The sequence below is a fragment of the Syngnathus acus genome, chromosome 19 (genome assembly GCF_901709675.1).
Source record: "Syngnathus acus chromosome 19, fSynAcu1.2, whole genome shotgun sequence".
Taxonomy (NCBI): domain Eukaryota; kingdom Metazoa; phylum Chordata; class Actinopteri; order Syngnathiformes; family Syngnathidae; genus Syngnathus; species Syngnathus acus.
The window spans coordinates 1,605,360-1,622,092 of NC_051103.1; the positions used below are offsets into that span (position 1 = coordinate 1,605,360).

Sequence of the window (16,733 nt, forward strand, 5' to 3'; positions counted from 1 at the left end):
GGACAAAGTCAGAGCCGACCTGTCGATCGCCGAAATACTCATCATCGATGAGATTTCCATGGTGTCAAAAGACCTCTTTGCCTACGTGAATGCCAGGTTGAAACAAATCTAAGGAATTAATTTACCTTTTGGTGGCATGTCTGTTCTTGCTGTTGGAGATTTCTTTCAGCTCCCTCCTGTGGGACAGTCCAAACCTCTGTGCGTGTACGATCCCACGCGGCTGGACCACTGGCGTGACAACTTCACAAAGATCACACTCAGCGACATCATGAGGCAGAAAGACGATGTCGCCTTTGCTGAACTGCTGAACCGACTCCGCGTCAAAGAAAAGTCTGATGAACTGTCGGAACTGGACAGAGCTCTCCTTGCGACGAGGTACACTTCCCCAGAAATGTGTCCAAAGCATATTCTGCATGTTTTTGCCACCAATAAACAGGTGGATGGCCATAACTCTGCGATGCTGAATCTGCTTCATAAGGACATTGTGCAAATTGACGCAGATGACTACAAGAAAGACAAAGGAACTGGCAGAATGGCAAGGCAAGCTTCCCCTGTGCAAGGCGCTAAGAATGAGCTCCCGGACTCAATCAAAGTTGCCTTGGGTGCTCGTGTTATGATCACACGCAACGTTGATGTTCAATCAGGTCTGTGCAATGGGATGTTTGCAAAAGTTGTCAAATTGGTGAACTATCCAAACGAAGCACGTGTCCAGAAACTTGGGTTGGAACTTGATGTGAGTAAGACAGCACGTGCTGCTAACCCTGTGTACATTGACAGACAGGAGGACAAGCTGAAGAAGGGTGCAGCGGTGCGCCGACAGTTTCCCATTAAGCTTGCTTTTGCCTGCACGATCCATAAGGTACAAGGCATGACAACATCAGAGGCTGCAGTTTCGCTGAAAGGTGTTTTCGAACACGGCATGGGGTACGTAGCTCTGAGTAGAGTGACTTCGCTCAGTGGTCTGCATATTCTGCATATGGATGAGAGAAGACTTCATGCAAATCCACTAATCACTGCTGCTCTTGCTGAGATGGCAGAGGATTCTTTGGAGAGCGTCATGCCCCTCCTTCACGTGATGCCGTCGGTAGGTCGGGCAAATCACCTGGTTGTCCTCCATCATAACACCGAAGGGCTGTCTTGTCACGTGCAAGATATCGTGTCTCATCACGAACTGCTTTTTGCTGATGTTCTGTGCTTCACAGAGACACACCTCCAAGGATCAGTGGCCGATGGACGTGCTTGCTTGGAAGGCTACACGATGTTTCACAGGAACCGAAGTGATTCTTACACAAACTGTCCTGACTTGGCAACAAAACTTGGTGGCGGCGTAGGTATTTGTGTCAAAAGTCACATCGCAGCCCAGGAAAAGAAATACATTCAGGGTGTGACTGACATTGAATTTGTTGTGGTGAAACTTGAAGCTCCCCTCAATGTGTTGATTGCTGCCGTTTACAGGCCTCCACGCAACAGTCTGCGCACCTTTCTGCCAAGCTTGGGAAATCTCTTGCGGTACCTTGAAGTAATGGACCATCATCAGATCTTGGTATGTGGAGATTTTAATGAAGATATGCTATCTGCCTCATTCAAGCCCATTCTTGATTTGTTTCGCTCAAAAGGTTACACGCAACTCATAACCGCTGCTACCACTGACAAAAACACATTGCTTGACCTCATTTTTGTCTCTCGACCTCAGTGTGCTCTTCATTCAGGTGTCCTGCAAACGTACTACAGCTATCACAATCCTATTTTCTGTGTTTTGACCAGTGAAAGGTAAGTCACAGCTAAATCGTGCGGTTCAGCATTTTCAAAAACAACAAGGATGGAAATCGAAACGTGAATGGTGTCGTAAGTGTATAATAATAGTGGTGGGATGCGGTGGGTGATTTGTTGACTTGAGGAGAGATGGGATCCGGAGTGGAAGTGCTCATTACTTGACCTCTTTTTCTTTCTCTCGACCTCTGTGCTCTTTATTCAGGTGTCGTGCGAACATACAACAGCTATCGCAATCCGGTTTTCTGTGTTTTGACCAGTGAAAGGTAAGTCAAATCTAAATCATGTGTTTCAGTAGTTGGAAAAACAACGAGGACAGACATTGAATGGCGTAAGTGTATAATATTAGTGGTGGGATGTGGTGGGTGATTTGTTGATTTGAGATGAAATGGGATCTGGGGCCAAGGTGGCTCAGAATGGTAAACGTAATGTTGGCATTAGGCAGAAGCCTCACAATTTCCACATAGAAAATAACTACCGACCCATGTGGATAGCGATAGCTGCAAAAGCAGCTTTATACTGATAATATAAATTGGTGGCAAACATAATGAAATCCACCCCAATTTTGTACACTGAGGTTTCTGCTTGGTGCTAGCAATAAACCTGTTGCTTGGCTGGCATTACAAATGGAGAAAACATTGAATTGGAAAATAGTTATCGATGGCAAAGGTTTGGCTTGACACGAGAAGCATGCTTCAGAGTGAGTGCAGGGGAGACGGAGAGGAGTGGCCTTTTTAACTTGGATTCACTTTTATCATTTTTAAATGGTCCCAGGCAAATCATATGAGTGATAAATGGAAACAAACTGTGAGTAAAGCCATACATGAAACTGTGATTAAAAAGTATCATGAGTAAAGGTGGTCATACATGTAAAGACAAGGACAGTTGATGTAGCTGAACTCATGTCTGTGGTGGTAAGTTGAGGATGGGCCTGTATGTTGAGATGGAGTGGGGGTTGGTGTGGACTCAAGTTCAGTTAAGGGAAGGCCAAGGCTTTTGAAAATTTCTACAAGCCTTCCCTTAACTCGATGTAACTTTTTAAAATTTTAAACTTTTTAAATTAGCTTTCAAAAAGCCTTCCCTTAACTCAAGTTGATTTAACTTTTTAACTTGTAACATTTTAACTTTTTAAAGTTTTAACTTAAAATGTTTAACTTTCTAAATTTTTAACTTGCAACTTTTACATTTTTTTAAACTATCTTAGACGAGTTAAGGGGAGACTTTTTAACTTTTTACATTTTTAGATTTCTGATTTTACAATCACATTTTAAAGATAAGTTCTAGGAAGGCCTTTTAAACTTTATTTATTTTATTTGTTTTTCACATTACTTATTTCAGTTATTTATGTATTATATTTTTTCTACGTCATAATCATGAGGCGAGAACAGAAAACAGACTAGGTAAGTTTCTCATCATGAGACATGTTTTATCTTCTTTCAAAAGACAGTAAATGCTGCTATTTCACTCTTCTGTATTTTAACAGTTTCTTTTATCTGGCGAAAGCGGCTCATCCACAGTCCACTGACCAAAGACTTCCTCTCTTCGGCCATGTACCAGCCAAAAGCCGCCTTAAGTCCAGGAAAAGTTTTCTGAAAAGTGTCCCACCCCTCAGAACACCGAGTTAGGCAGTGAAAGAGTCACTCGGTGGGAAGAAAGACTTGACAATCTTCCACCAGAAACTACAATGGAGCTTAAGGCAAGCGAGGCAATGCCCCCAGGAGCAGACACCAACTATGCAACGTGGAAATGCCTAAATAGACTAAGATCTGGTGTTGGATGTGCAAAAGTCACTCTCGCCAAATGGGGACATCTGGATGATCGGAACACCGAGTGTGACTGTGGCACTGAACCGCAGACCATGCAACACCTCCTCATGTGCCCCCTGCTGGAACATCCCTGCACAGCATCGGATTTAGCAGAGTTTAACGAGAAGGGACAGAAATGTGTTCAGCTGTGGCTGAACCACATCTAGCCAAGCCTGTAACTAACTGCCTTGTAGCCACGATAAGAAGAAGCTCATCCCCAGAATCGAGGCCAGAGGTAGGCATGACATATTACTTATTGTAATGTAAGTGTAGAAACTCAATGTTTGTTTTTTTAGTTTTTCATGTTGCCTGTGGCTCCACGTGCTCCGTTTGTCTCGACAGGAGCTCGGCCACCCTGGGAATCAACCTTGATGAGAACCCACCTAACAGACCAAACAGAACTACTTTATAGGCTTTCTTGTCGTCACAGAGGGCAACAGTTGCATCATTGCATCATTGCATGCATTTCAAGAAGACTTGTACAAGGGAGGCCTGCATCATGGAACACAAACTCCCAAACACACATGACTTCTCCTGATTCTTCTGTGAGTAGCCAAGAAGGTAATTTGTCAGGAAGCACTCTTTAATTTTACCCGCCTCTCCTCAACATGAATTGATTATGATATTATGTTGCAGCACAGCGAGAGCCACGCATTTCAAGAAGACTTGTACAAGGGAGGCCTGCATCATGGAACACAAACTCCCAAACACACATGACTTCTCCTGATTCTTCTGTGAGTAGCCAAAAAGGAAATTTGTCAGGAAGCACTCTTTAATTTTACCGCTTCTCCTCAACATGAATTGATTATGATATTATGTTGCAGCACAGCGAGAGCCACGCATTTCAAGAAGACTTGTACAAGGGAGGCCTGCATCATGGAACACAAACTCCCAAACACACATGACTTCTCCTGATTCTTCCGAGTAGCCAAAAAGGAAATTTGTCAGGAAGCACTCTTTAATTTACCGCTTCTCCTCAACATGAATTGATTATGATATTATGTTGTAGCACAGCGAGAGCCACGCATTTCAAGAAGACTTGTACAAGGGAGGCCTGCATCATGGAACACAAACTCCCAAACACACATGACTTCTCCTGATTCTTCTGTGAGTAGCCAAGAAGGAAATTTGTCAGGAAGCACTCTTTAATTTTACCGCTTCTCCTCAACATGAATTGATTATGATATTATGTTGTAGCACAGCGAGAGCCACGCATTTCAAGAAGACTTGTACAAGGGAGGCCTGCATCATGGAACACAAACTCCCAAACACACATGACTTCTCCTGATTCTTCTGTGAGTAGCCAAGAAGGAAATTTGTCAGGAAGCACTCTTTAATCTTACCGCTTCTCCTCAACACCTCCTTCATGTTTTTCTACTATGTTCATGGGTCTTGCCTGTGGTTCTACAAGCATCCAGTCATGCAGACAAATAACACCTTAGCCTTTAACTGTCGGAAGCTGTCCCTCTGCGAGGCCTCATAGTATACAGTCTGTTTTCTGTTCTCATTTATTTATTTATTTATTTGTTGTTGATTCATTTATTTGTCTATAGACACTGCTTTGAACTTAGAAGTTTTCACTGTTTTGAGTTGCACAATTGTTGGCCTTTCTATATTTCTTTGCCTTAAATTATGTTTATTATGTTTTGTGTTTCCAATATTTACATGTTAATTTCAACACATACAAGTCAAGTCCAATGTATACGTTCTTGTTTGTCATTTTTTATGTTTAGTATTTATTGAGTCACTAAAACATTTTATATATTTTTTTATTATTTTTTTCGTTTTGAAGAGTTATTTGCCCAAAACAACAAATATCATACTGTATTTTTGTTCCAAAAAGCACCATGCAACTGTTTTTTTTCCATTCTTGTTTAGAAAGAAACGTGTAAAGTGTATGTTGACAACTTATGTTGTGATTTGTCGTATAAAAGAACCTGTTTTGAATGACATTATTCATAATTTACATTTATTGATTTCCTTCTTTAATAGAAAATAGGTCTTTTCCGTGTTGATATGAAACTGTAATTAAATACTTATTTTTTATTTAAACTCTGCATGTTCATTCATTACTTTCACACTACTCACTAACTTGATATACTGTATATTATTTTATCTTCGCAACTGTACTGATCATGTTGCATTGAAATACTTTGAAAAATATTCGGAAATCTCATAAACCGATGGCGATTAGTTATTACCATTACTGTACAACTATTTTATTACTATCATGACCTTATTCTAAAGATTCTGAAACATCGCCACTCAATCGTATCGTCGCGTATCGCGTGATTTTACGCGTGTTTACCTATTCGTCTTTTTTCCGTCTTTACTTAAAGTGGACGCTACCATTTTTCACGTTTTAAGGAGGGGGGGTCTAAAAGCATTGAGTTCACGTAAATATAAACATGCACATGTTCACTCAATTGTGTAATCATATTTCACACGAATTTAGAGCGGTGTTCCGCTCTGTGTTTTTCTTCTGTGTGTAATAAAGTTTTGACGCTACGACAAAGTTACACTCCCTTTTCAGACTTCGCAAAGAACTTTCGCGCCGCCGAAAAGTGGGTGGGGAATAATTGATGCACACGGTCTCATTATCAGCTTGAAGACGAGAAAGGTAAGTGGCTTTTCAGAAATCTCACCCCCAAACCGAGATTTTCTCACAACTTTATTAAAGACCCTGAGTATATGCTTAAATTTTAACCAGGATTGTTGCGATAATGCGGAAAGTAGCACTTCCTCACTTCAAACTGAAGTTAATTACGATCGTCACAGTTCAATTACTGTACTATTAAATGTTATTACTGTACATATAGAAAAAATAGTCTCCTGTTCTCAGGACGGACTTTTAAGGAGTTCGTGCATTCACATCTTCGGTTTCCGTGGAGCAAAAAACAAAAACAAAAAAAAAAAACGGCCGCCATTACGAAATGCGCATATAGCAAATGAACTTGTAATTAGTAATTAATTAGTCAGTCGAAAATACATGTTTGTTTGGCGTTCCTATTTATGACGGAGGATTCCCCATTTTATTGCTCTTGCGTTTAAGTATTATACACTATCGTCCGCCGTGTGCATTTGCCGCCATCTAACAAGATGGACGCGCCACACCCATTATGTATTCACTTTAACGACATTTCTGGAAAGATACACGACGCGTAATTCATTTATTTCAGACGACACCTCGTAGTCGCCACACGTAAATGGATAAAAATGTTTTACAGTGTTCTTTTATTAAAATCTTTGATTTAGGTTAGCCCCCCAAAAAAAATGCACAGGCGCCATTATGAAATGTGCTTCCAAATTTATATAGCAGATGACATTGTAACTGTAAGCACTGATATGTACTGACCGAGTAAGATCAGTAGTATTGAATCATTGCCCAGTGTTAATTTGGAGCAGTCTTGATATGCTACACACCCATGAACTATTGACTTTGTCACTCTGCACTGACATCTGGTGGATGTTAAAAATCATTGCTGGGAAACTCTTTCTTTTCAGTGTAACATTTAAATAATTGTGTGTTTTTTTTATTGTACGTGGCATTCATTTATTTTATCCTATTTTAATATGGCAATGATATCTTGTGTAGTTAATAAATTAATCGCAAAGTCAGTCAGATGTATTATAATAGTTATTATTAAATGAATAATTTGCCATTTGTCATCTACAAACGAAACAAGTCAATTTCTCTCTTTTTTTTCTCTTTCAGAATGGCGACAAATATGATTTGCGCGAAAGTAGTCGCAATGAGGAGTGCTCTGCGTGCGAAGAGCTGGATTTATGCAGCTGATGGCACCTTGTCCATGCACGGCCAGCACAATAATGTAACTGTTGCCCTCTGTGACGACGAGAAAGCCTATAAAATAGTTCTGTTTGAACACTTGGCAGCCCTCGTCACAGAGGGACACAGTTACATTTTTTTAAACTTTGGTGTGGACGAACGGGGCCAAGGGCTCCTCACCAAACCCGGCTCAAAAATTTTCATGGCGGCGGAAGTGCAAACCAGCCCACAGCTGGAAGAAGAGGTCAGGGCCCTGGTCTACCCCAAGTCAGTGGCATCATCTCCTCAGGAGGTAGTGAATAAACTACCTGAGGAGATGGTGTCACTGGATGGCGTAATAACCGATGTAAGTTACCTGCACCCACAAATGCACATATACACACATGTATTTGTGTACACCTGTGAAGACATGATGCATGTGCAATAATGTACATGCATGCGCATGCAAAGCCAACCACCCACCCACCAACCGACACACACACACACACACACACACACACACACACACACACACACACACAATATCATTGAAATCCTCTGTTTAGTACTAAGGTACCAAATGTTTTTTTTTTTTTTTTTGTCATCTCAATTTTCTCCACTTTAGATGCGTCCAATCCGCATGGTGCGCCAGAGAGGGAACAACCTTGCGCCATTTCGGACTTTGACACTTAAAAAGTAAGTAGCCATTTGTACTTCCCCTGTTGTAGCACCTTGCACACATACTTTTTTTAAACTACCGCAGGATGAAGCCGCTGTCAAAATTGGCCTTTGGCGGGAGGCTAACCTCATTGAGTTGAAGGTAGGGGGTTCCTTCGTGTTCACCCACCTGAGTGCCCGGGTGAACGATTCGGGAGTAATGCTCCACTCTACGACTTTCACAGATATAAAGGTTAGTAAATGGCTTCATAGCAGTGGAATTTAAATGGTGCTTGCTTATTGCTTATTATTCCCTTTTCCAAGATCAACTGGGTTAAGGTTCCCAATCTATTTTTCCCATTACAAACAATGGAAAACAAATTAATCCGTTCCAAGACTAAAAAAATCCCTTTTTTAAGATTTATTTTCTTATTTGCTCATTTTTGTCCGATCGCGCAATTGCAGCGTCCGCCAGCGCAGCGCGCAACCGTAGCGCGCTGCCGACCGCGCAACTGCTCCGCGCTGGTCGCATTATTGTGACAGAGCCGTCGCTGAAAATTTAGAAATATTTGTAACGTCCTGATGTACTTTCCAAAATTTGAAGTGTACCTCAGTGCGCAGGGAGCTTAATTTGGTCCGATCGCGCAACCGCCCGCAGCGCGCCGGGCGCTCACTGTCGCATTGCTTTAAGAACGTCTTTGTGTTTTAGGGTGGCTTTACTGCTCCACTTGCTTTATTGGAGGCATGATTAGCCTTTGGTAACGTTGTTTTCCATTCATAAAAACTAATTAGATTTTTATTTTTTTCAACAGGCCTGCAACTCCAGCCTCATCCTAACCGTCTGTGGTATCCTCTATGGGGAAGAGGTGGTGGAGGTTGTGTCTGATTCGGGCGAAGTGACAAGCATCAAGCTTGAGATCTGGCAAAAAACTTTCAGCCAGCCCCCAAAGATACCACAAGATGGGATGCCATAGTCCTTCTAAAGGGGTAGGGCTGCTATTTTATAACCAATTTCTGTCATCATGTAGACTAATTAAACCATATATAAGTGCTGTAGTAATTATGTCTCTGATGATCAGTTATTATTTCTTTTTTTTTTCAGAATGGAAAACCTGTGGACGCTCCACCAACTGCCAGCAGCGGTCACGGCCAAAGTGGTGGCCCTAAAAACCACGACAAAATATTCACGATGGGCTCTGAAAGAGGATGGCACGGTGGAGGCTGGGGCCTCCCACTGTAATACAGTGGTGCCCTCTGTGATGGGCACCATTTGTGCAAATTTATTCTTTTTCAAAATTTAGCCTCGATGTCTCTGTTGGAGGCACTTCCGATTTATTAATTTTGGCCGGGGAAGAAGAAAAAGGGGTCCTCCTCTGCTGGCACAACACTGCTATTTATGTGGCTGGGGCGATAGAGGTGACGCCAGATTTGGAGGTGAGGGGGACAGCTCTGCTGTACCCTCCAAGCATTGCCAGAGCCTTGAAGGACATCCGCCATGAGGAGGGTGTCCTTTTCACGACAGACGGCATTGTCTTTGCTGTAAGATCAATCTCTCTCTTTCCGCTCCCTCTCTTTAATGAAGTAGTGATGTTTAATGTGTCTTTCTTTTTTAGATCCGCCCCATCAGGATGGTGCTGTCACGTGGGTTGACGGTCCCATTAGGCATCATTTATTTAAAAAAAGTAAACTGATTGTTCTCTCTCTCTCTGTCACACTATGTGTGTGCGCGCGTGCGTGTGTGCATGCATGTGTGTGCGTATGTGTGCATGTGCGTATCTAAATATAGATACATCACACACTCACATTCACCTGAGTAAGGTGCCTTAGGGCATCAAGGCCTGATCCCTTCCAAGCTTTTGATAGCTCACTCTAATATCACCCGTGCAGAGTTTGCTGACGATCATGTATATTAGAGGAGGGAGACGTCTAAACATGCAAGACACTGGTTTTGTAGGACAGATATTTGACACCAGTTTCTTGAGTATTTCTCTAGCTTTATTGCCTTAGTAATTGTAGCCTAGATCTACATTTCAACAGCTAGTACTAATTTGATATTTTCATTATAGGATCAAATGGAAATAAAGGTGGTCAGGTGGCGAGAGACCAACATTTTTACTCTCACACTTGGACAGCGGGTGTCTCTACCCCACCTGAAAACCTCGGTTCCGGTGGCCTGGAGCTCCACTCCACGGAAAATACTGAGATAAAGGTACCTAAAGCAAGCAGTTTTTTCCCATGTGTATAAACAAAAGTATTCTAAATTGAATCAATACTGTTTTTACTTGGGATGCCCTGCTATCAGTGGCTCATCATCACTCAGGTTGAAGTCAGATTCACGCTTAGGAGTTTCTCAAAATGTGGATCACCAACTTTATAAGATTTTGTCTCAGATACAGCTCTATCAGGAAGACATACAATTTCACTTGCTTCCTTGACTGTATAAAATCATTGTGGTTGTGATTATGGTCATGAAATTAATCAAATTGTTTTAGGTTTGACTATCTATCTATCTATCTATCTATCTATCTATCTATCTTATCATATCTATCTATCTATCTATCTTATCTATCGCCCATCCATCCATCCATCCATCCATCCATCCATCCATCCATCTATTCTCGTGGTGTTTTAAACACAATAAATTGTCATGAAATTCTTTACGCAGGGCAACTGGCAGAAGAGGCGTTTCACTGTGATGGCTACAAAATAAAAGGCGAAAACGTGGAGCTTGTCGACGCTACCAATGCCACCAAAAAGGTTCCACTGACAACGTGGAAGGAAAGATTCCCCGAAGGCCCTAATCTTACCCCAGAGGGGTTTTTGTGGTAATTTTGTTTTATTTTTTGTTCTATTGTTTGTATTTCTTGTTGTTTGTTGTTCTGTTTAAAATGTTCTATTATTAAAGTTTAAAGTTAAATGCACAAAATAGTCATTGTTTATTTTCTTTATTAAATTGAATTAATTTAATCTAAATTATGAAAATATATTTCACCACTTAGTTATATTTAGTTGTCCGTGTATAAATTGTGTGTTGAGTCATTATATTAAATGTATTAGTTGCATCAATTCAATAGATGCTTTACATTTTTTTCTCCATATTTTTCCAACTATTTTTTAAAATTATGATAAATTATTATTGACAATTCCTACACCAAAATAAAACTTATTCCGACATATTTAGTTTTCCTTTCATGGTTTGGCTTGATAACCACATAAGCTACAACAAAACCAGAAAAAAAGTAACGAGGTTTTTACTAAACATTGCTAAATGTGCACTATATTGGGTGATAAGCAGTACATTCCCTATCTGTTGCTTCTTTTCGCTCAGCACCTGGTGGATGTTGAAATTCATTACCAGCAAAGTCATCCGCGTATTTAGGTGACCCAGTTTATTATATTTATATTGCAAATACGTTCCCTATCTTGATTCAGTCGCTCAACACTGACACCTAGTGGCTGTATGAAATCATTACGAGCAAAGTCATCTGTGGATTTAGGTGACCCGTTTTATTAAATTACCGTATTTATTCTAATTATCGCCCAGGGCAATAATTACAGAAGGTTTATGTCCAACAGGAGAGGGGGGGGCAATTAATAGAGAACACTTTATGTCCGATCGCCAAGGGGCACTGAAATGGGCGATAATATTTTTATTTTTCTTATGTAGTATGCAATACCCGGATCTCACTGGTGTTCTTAACACTAGAACAGCGGCTGTTTTGATCTACCTCTAAGAGCGGTGTGCGTCAATTGACGCTCCATCAATGCGACACGTTACCGTCGCACATCACGTGTTGTTTACGTCATATTAATGCGATCGTCTTGTTCGAGCGCACACCCCGATAACGTAATTGTGTGAGGATATTGTAGTGGAGTGACGAGTGTAATTGTATCATAGTTTATGGAGAAGAACAATTTAAAAGGGACATTCGACGTGCTGTCAAATCAGTCATATTTAAACTTGCACAATGACGTCGACATGCGGTCGCGGAGGAAAACGTAAGTTTGGGGGGGGAATTTTTAGCAGCATGGGCGATAATTAGAGGTATCAATGTTTTTTATTTATGTCATCGCTAACACACACTGGGTGATTCTTAGAATATGGGCGATAATTAGAATAAATACGGTATTGCAAATACATTCCCAATCGGTTGATTGTGTCGCTCCGCACTGACACCTCGTGGATGTTGAAAATCATTACCAGCAAGGTCATCCGCCAATTGAGGTGACCCAGTTTATTATTACACATTTAAGTCTTAATTCATTATTGTTTATCATCACTGTGTTTATTATTTATTTAATCAGTAAAACATTTGATATGTTTTCTGTTTTTGTTATTTCTTGAGAGTTTCTAAAAGTTATTTATATTATTTCTAGCATTACATGTTTGATTCAGCTAAAAAAAAAACATTGTATTTAGTCCCAAAAAGCACCAATTATTTTCTTTTGTTGTGTTTGCTTTATTATGTTTAGTTTTTTACAATATTTAAACATGACTTTGAACACATTCAAGTCTTTGTTTGTTGTCGTTTATCATTTTTATGTTTATTATTTATTATTTCTGTTATTTCTTGAGTTTCTAAAAGTTATTTATATTATTTCTAGCATTACACGTTTGATTCAGCTAAAAAAAAACCATTGTATTTAGTCCCAAAAAGCACCAATTTTTTTTCTTTTGTTGTGTTTGCTTTATTATGTTCATTTTTTCCAATATTTAAACATGACTTTGAACACATTCAAGTCTTTGTTTGTGGTCGTTTATCATTTTTATGTTTATTATTTATTATTTTTGTTATTTCTTGAGAGTTTCTAAAAGTTATTTATATTATTTCTAGCATTACATGTTTGATTCAGCAAAAAAAACAAACATTGTATTTAGTCCGAAAAAGCACCAATTTTTTCTTTTGTTGTGTTTGCTTTATTATGTTTATTGTTTCCAATATTTAAACATAACTTTGAACACATTCAAGTCTTTGTTCGTTGTCGTTAATCATTTTTATGTTTATTATCTATTGAATCAGTAAAATACTTGATCTGTTTTTATTTGTATGTCTTCAGCGTTTCTGAAAGTTATTTACATTATTTCTTGCATTACTTCTTTGATTCAATTAAAAAAAAACTGTATTTTGTCCCAAAAAGCACCATTTTTTTCTTCTCTTGTGTGTGATTTATTATATTTGTTTCCAATATTTAAACATGAATTTGAACACTTTAGAGTCAAGCCCAATTTATTCATACTTTTTCAGAGTTTCTGAAAGTTATTTATTATTTCTTGTAGCCCTTCGCTCTGACTTGGACATCCACTTTTTTGATTTTCATATTATGTATTATTTGTGCCCTCTCTGCATCCATTACAACCTGGTGATCCTGAAAGGGGGATCCTTCCATCTGTGGTCCCTTCTCAAGGTTTCTCATTTTCCCCTGGCAGGGCTTTTTGAGTTTTTCCTTGCCCTTTTGGGAGCTTAAGATCAGGGGATGCTTTGAGAATAATTGTCAATTTTTGTCTATGTGAAGCCCTTTAAGACTGCTTGTGATTTAGGGCTATACAAATAAACTTGACTTGACTTGTATTACTTCTTTGATTCAATTAAAAAAAAAAACTATTTCGTCCCAAAATCAGTACTTTCCGGGTTAACGTAATAATTCGGTGAGCGATTGGCTAAGGAAGCGCCCAATTACGTGAGCGGTTGTCTAAGGCAGCGCCCAATTATGTGAGCGGTTGGCTAAGGCAGCGTTATGGTAGCCAATCAGAGCCGGTGCTCTGTAAACTATTGCGTTTCTGTGTTACTGTGGCAATTATTACTCGCCACTTTAAACTTTGTGAAAATCATTTAAGTATTCCGATATCCTCACATCTCATTTACTAGACATTTGCGTGTACATACCTTTTCTAAATTTTAGAAAAGTCGCCTACACGCAGATTTGCGCTGCTAGATAACTTTCAGCACCTTACAAAATACACAAATCAGACATTTATTCGTTTAGGAATACTAATTCATTATGTTCATATGCCCATGTATTTCACCACTTAGTAATTGCCAATTTATATTTGGTGAACGACATCTGGCCGCAGAGAATGCCGTCTAAACCGCGATCGGAATTGTATGCTCGAACATGTTTTGACCATGACTGACAGCTCTCAATCGTAAAATCACATTTCACATGATGTGTTTAGCAGTTAGTATTTATCTTTCTTCCGTGTGTAATTAATATCATATTAATGTTGCATGGGGGCGGAGTTGGGGGTTGTGCTACGTTCATAGAAATCTGAATTCACAAGGACTGTGATCGTAGTATATCATTAACATCATCTTAAAATGCTGAAACATGTTCACTCAATCGTTTAGTCACATTTCAGACGAATTTACAGGGATATGTGTGTCTGACACTTTTTATCGATTGCATATACAAATGTTGCATATCTGTTTACCCTGCACTGTAAATGAAATGTCCCACTACCCGCAAAGATCTTGGGGCGCACTCAAGTTCCCACCAGACCTTCCAGGACATCGAAAGAGGTAAGTCAGCTTAAAAGCTCTTTTACCCCAATCCGAAATTAGATTTTTCCAAAACATTTATAAACACTTTGTAGTCTATTGTTGTACTGTAGACCATTGTGTTACTGTGTAAATTAGTATTTACTACTTTAAACTGGGTGAAAATTAAGTAACATCATCACTTTTCCGCATGTACAGACTTCAAATCTTCCTAAAAGGCCTGTACACGCGAATTTGAGTAAGACGTCTTCAGGTCCGTTTTTTTACAATGTTTAATAACAATTGTACCGATTTGGTTGAAGAAGAGCTGGAATTCAAGCACGATGGAAAAAATTGAGAAAATAAACCTCGCGCATGATGGCAAGTGTAAAACTATTAAATGAGGCCTATGACCTTAAAATCGTATATTATACGAGTCCTATGACCTAAAAAATGCATGGGTATTAGTAAGCATCTCCCGAACAATATGTTTCTTCATATGGTTTAGTTTTTAAGACAGACAGACAGACAGACAATCTTGGTGCATTTTGTGTGTCTTCACTAAATATCATTCAGTTGTACTCTAAAATGAAATGAGCAAATAATCCGAGTCATATTGTATAAACGTATTTGTACAATTATAAATGGGCAATATTGTTTTATCTGTGTAACATTGTGAAGCCGCCTCAACAAGGCTGGACACCTCTTTTGATCCGTACCGCACGGGGGAAAAAAGCCTGGGAACTAGTGCGCGGCCAGAAAAAAAAAAACGTGGTGCTGTCAATCAAGCGACATGCGCGGCTAGATCAGAGTCAACTCTCTAGATCAGAGTCAACTCTCAGCACCGTTTCTGGCAGTAGTATGCAGATGTTCATTTCCCAAATAGAAAATAATCTGTCTAATTAATTTCTTAAAATGAGGCTTTTAATGATGATTATTAATGCTATTGTACTGATGATTTCCAGTGAAATTGAATGCGATCAGATGTAAAATAAGCAATGTCTCCTTGCACATTTTAAGTGAGAAAATGAAGGCAGTCATGGTAAATTGGCTTAAAATTTATGTTGGATTTATCTGTTTTGTACGCAAATGTTATTTTGTAAGGAATTATAGTTTTAAATTGTAAGATTCACAGGTTCTGTAATGTGTTTTCCAATCCGCTGTATTTTTTGTCGTAAAAGCATCTTTTTTTAGAGTGCACATATAAACGTATAATCACACATTTTAAGGTGCTACTTTATTAGAATCTTTGCTTACCGGGGGAACAAATGCACAGGTGCCAACATATGCGCTTCCAAAATTATGTAGGGAATGAAATTGTAGATCAAAAGAGTCAACTCTTAACATCTTCCAAAATACAAAAAACTGAAAGTAGTTCATTGGAAATAAATAAATACATAAATAAATAAATAAATACATAATAAATAAACAGATAGATAGATAAAAACAACAAAAAACAATTTAACAATAGCCATTTGGGGAAGGGTATACACATTTACCATAGTCCTTCCAAAGGGGTAGGGCTGCTATTTTATAAAATCAATTTCTGTCATCATGTAGACTAATTAAACCATATATAAGTGCTGTAGTAATTATGTCTCTGCTGATAAGTTATTCTTTTTATTAATTTTTTTTCAGAATGGAAAACCTATGGACCCTACACCAGTTGCCGGCGGCGCTCACGGCCAAAGTAGTGGCCTTAAAACAGATAAAGTACTCTCAATGGGTCTTAAAAGGGGATGGGACGGTGGAGGCTGGGGCCTCCCACTGCAACACAGTGGTGGCCCTCTGTGACGGCCACAGTCTTTGTAAATTTATTTTGTTTCCAAATTTAGCCTCCGACGTCTCTGTCGGAGGTACATTTCGTTTTATAAATTTTGGCCGGGGAAGAGAGGAAAGGGGTCCTCCTCTCCCGGTACAACACCTCCATCTATGTGGCTGGGAGGATGGAGGTGCCGGCCCATTTGGAGGAGAAGGGGACAACTCTCTTGTACCCTTCAAGTATCACCAAAGCACTGAAGGACATTTGCCATGAGGAGGGTGTCCTCTTTACAACAGATGGCATTGTCTCTGCTGTAAGATCAATCTCTCTTTTTGTTCCCTCTCCTTCATGAAGTATTGATGTTTAATCTGTCTTTTTTTTTTTAGATCCGGCCGATCAGGATGGTGTTTACACGTGGGATGCCGGTCCCATTGGGCATTTTTTTTTATAAAAAAAGTAAACAGATTGTCTCTCTCTCATTCACACTACGTGTGTGT

The 16,733-nt window shown here is 39.4% G+C and overlaps 3 long non-coding RNA genes across 3 annotated transcripts in view; all 3 read left to right on the top strand.

Moving 5' to 3' along the window:
• The first annotated feature begins 4,040 nt into the window (after positions 1-4,040).
• Positions 4,041-4,490, top strand: LOC119137921. Its single transcript, XR_005101029.1, has 3 exons — positions 4,041-4,120; positions 4,212-4,309; positions 4,400-4,490. It is a non-coding gene; the product is annotated as an uncharacterized LOC119137921 (long non-coding RNA).
• A 1,589-nt stretch (positions 4,491-6,079) lies between these two features.
• Positions 6,080-16,733, top strand: part of LOC119137918 — a 14,213-nt gene continuing 3,559 nt past the window's right edge. The window contains exons 1-2 of the long non-coding RNA XR_005101026.1: positions 6,080-6,090; positions 9,626-9,629. This is a non-coding gene — a long non-coding RNA (uncharacterized LOC119137918). The remainder of the gene's footprint in view (positions 6,091-9,625; positions 9,630-16,733) is intronic.
• Positions 6,713-8,963, top strand: LOC119137906. Its single transcript, XR_005101013.1, has 3 exons — positions 6,713-7,708; positions 7,967-8,251; positions 8,811-8,963. It is a non-coding gene; the product is annotated as an uncharacterized LOC119137906 (long non-coding RNA).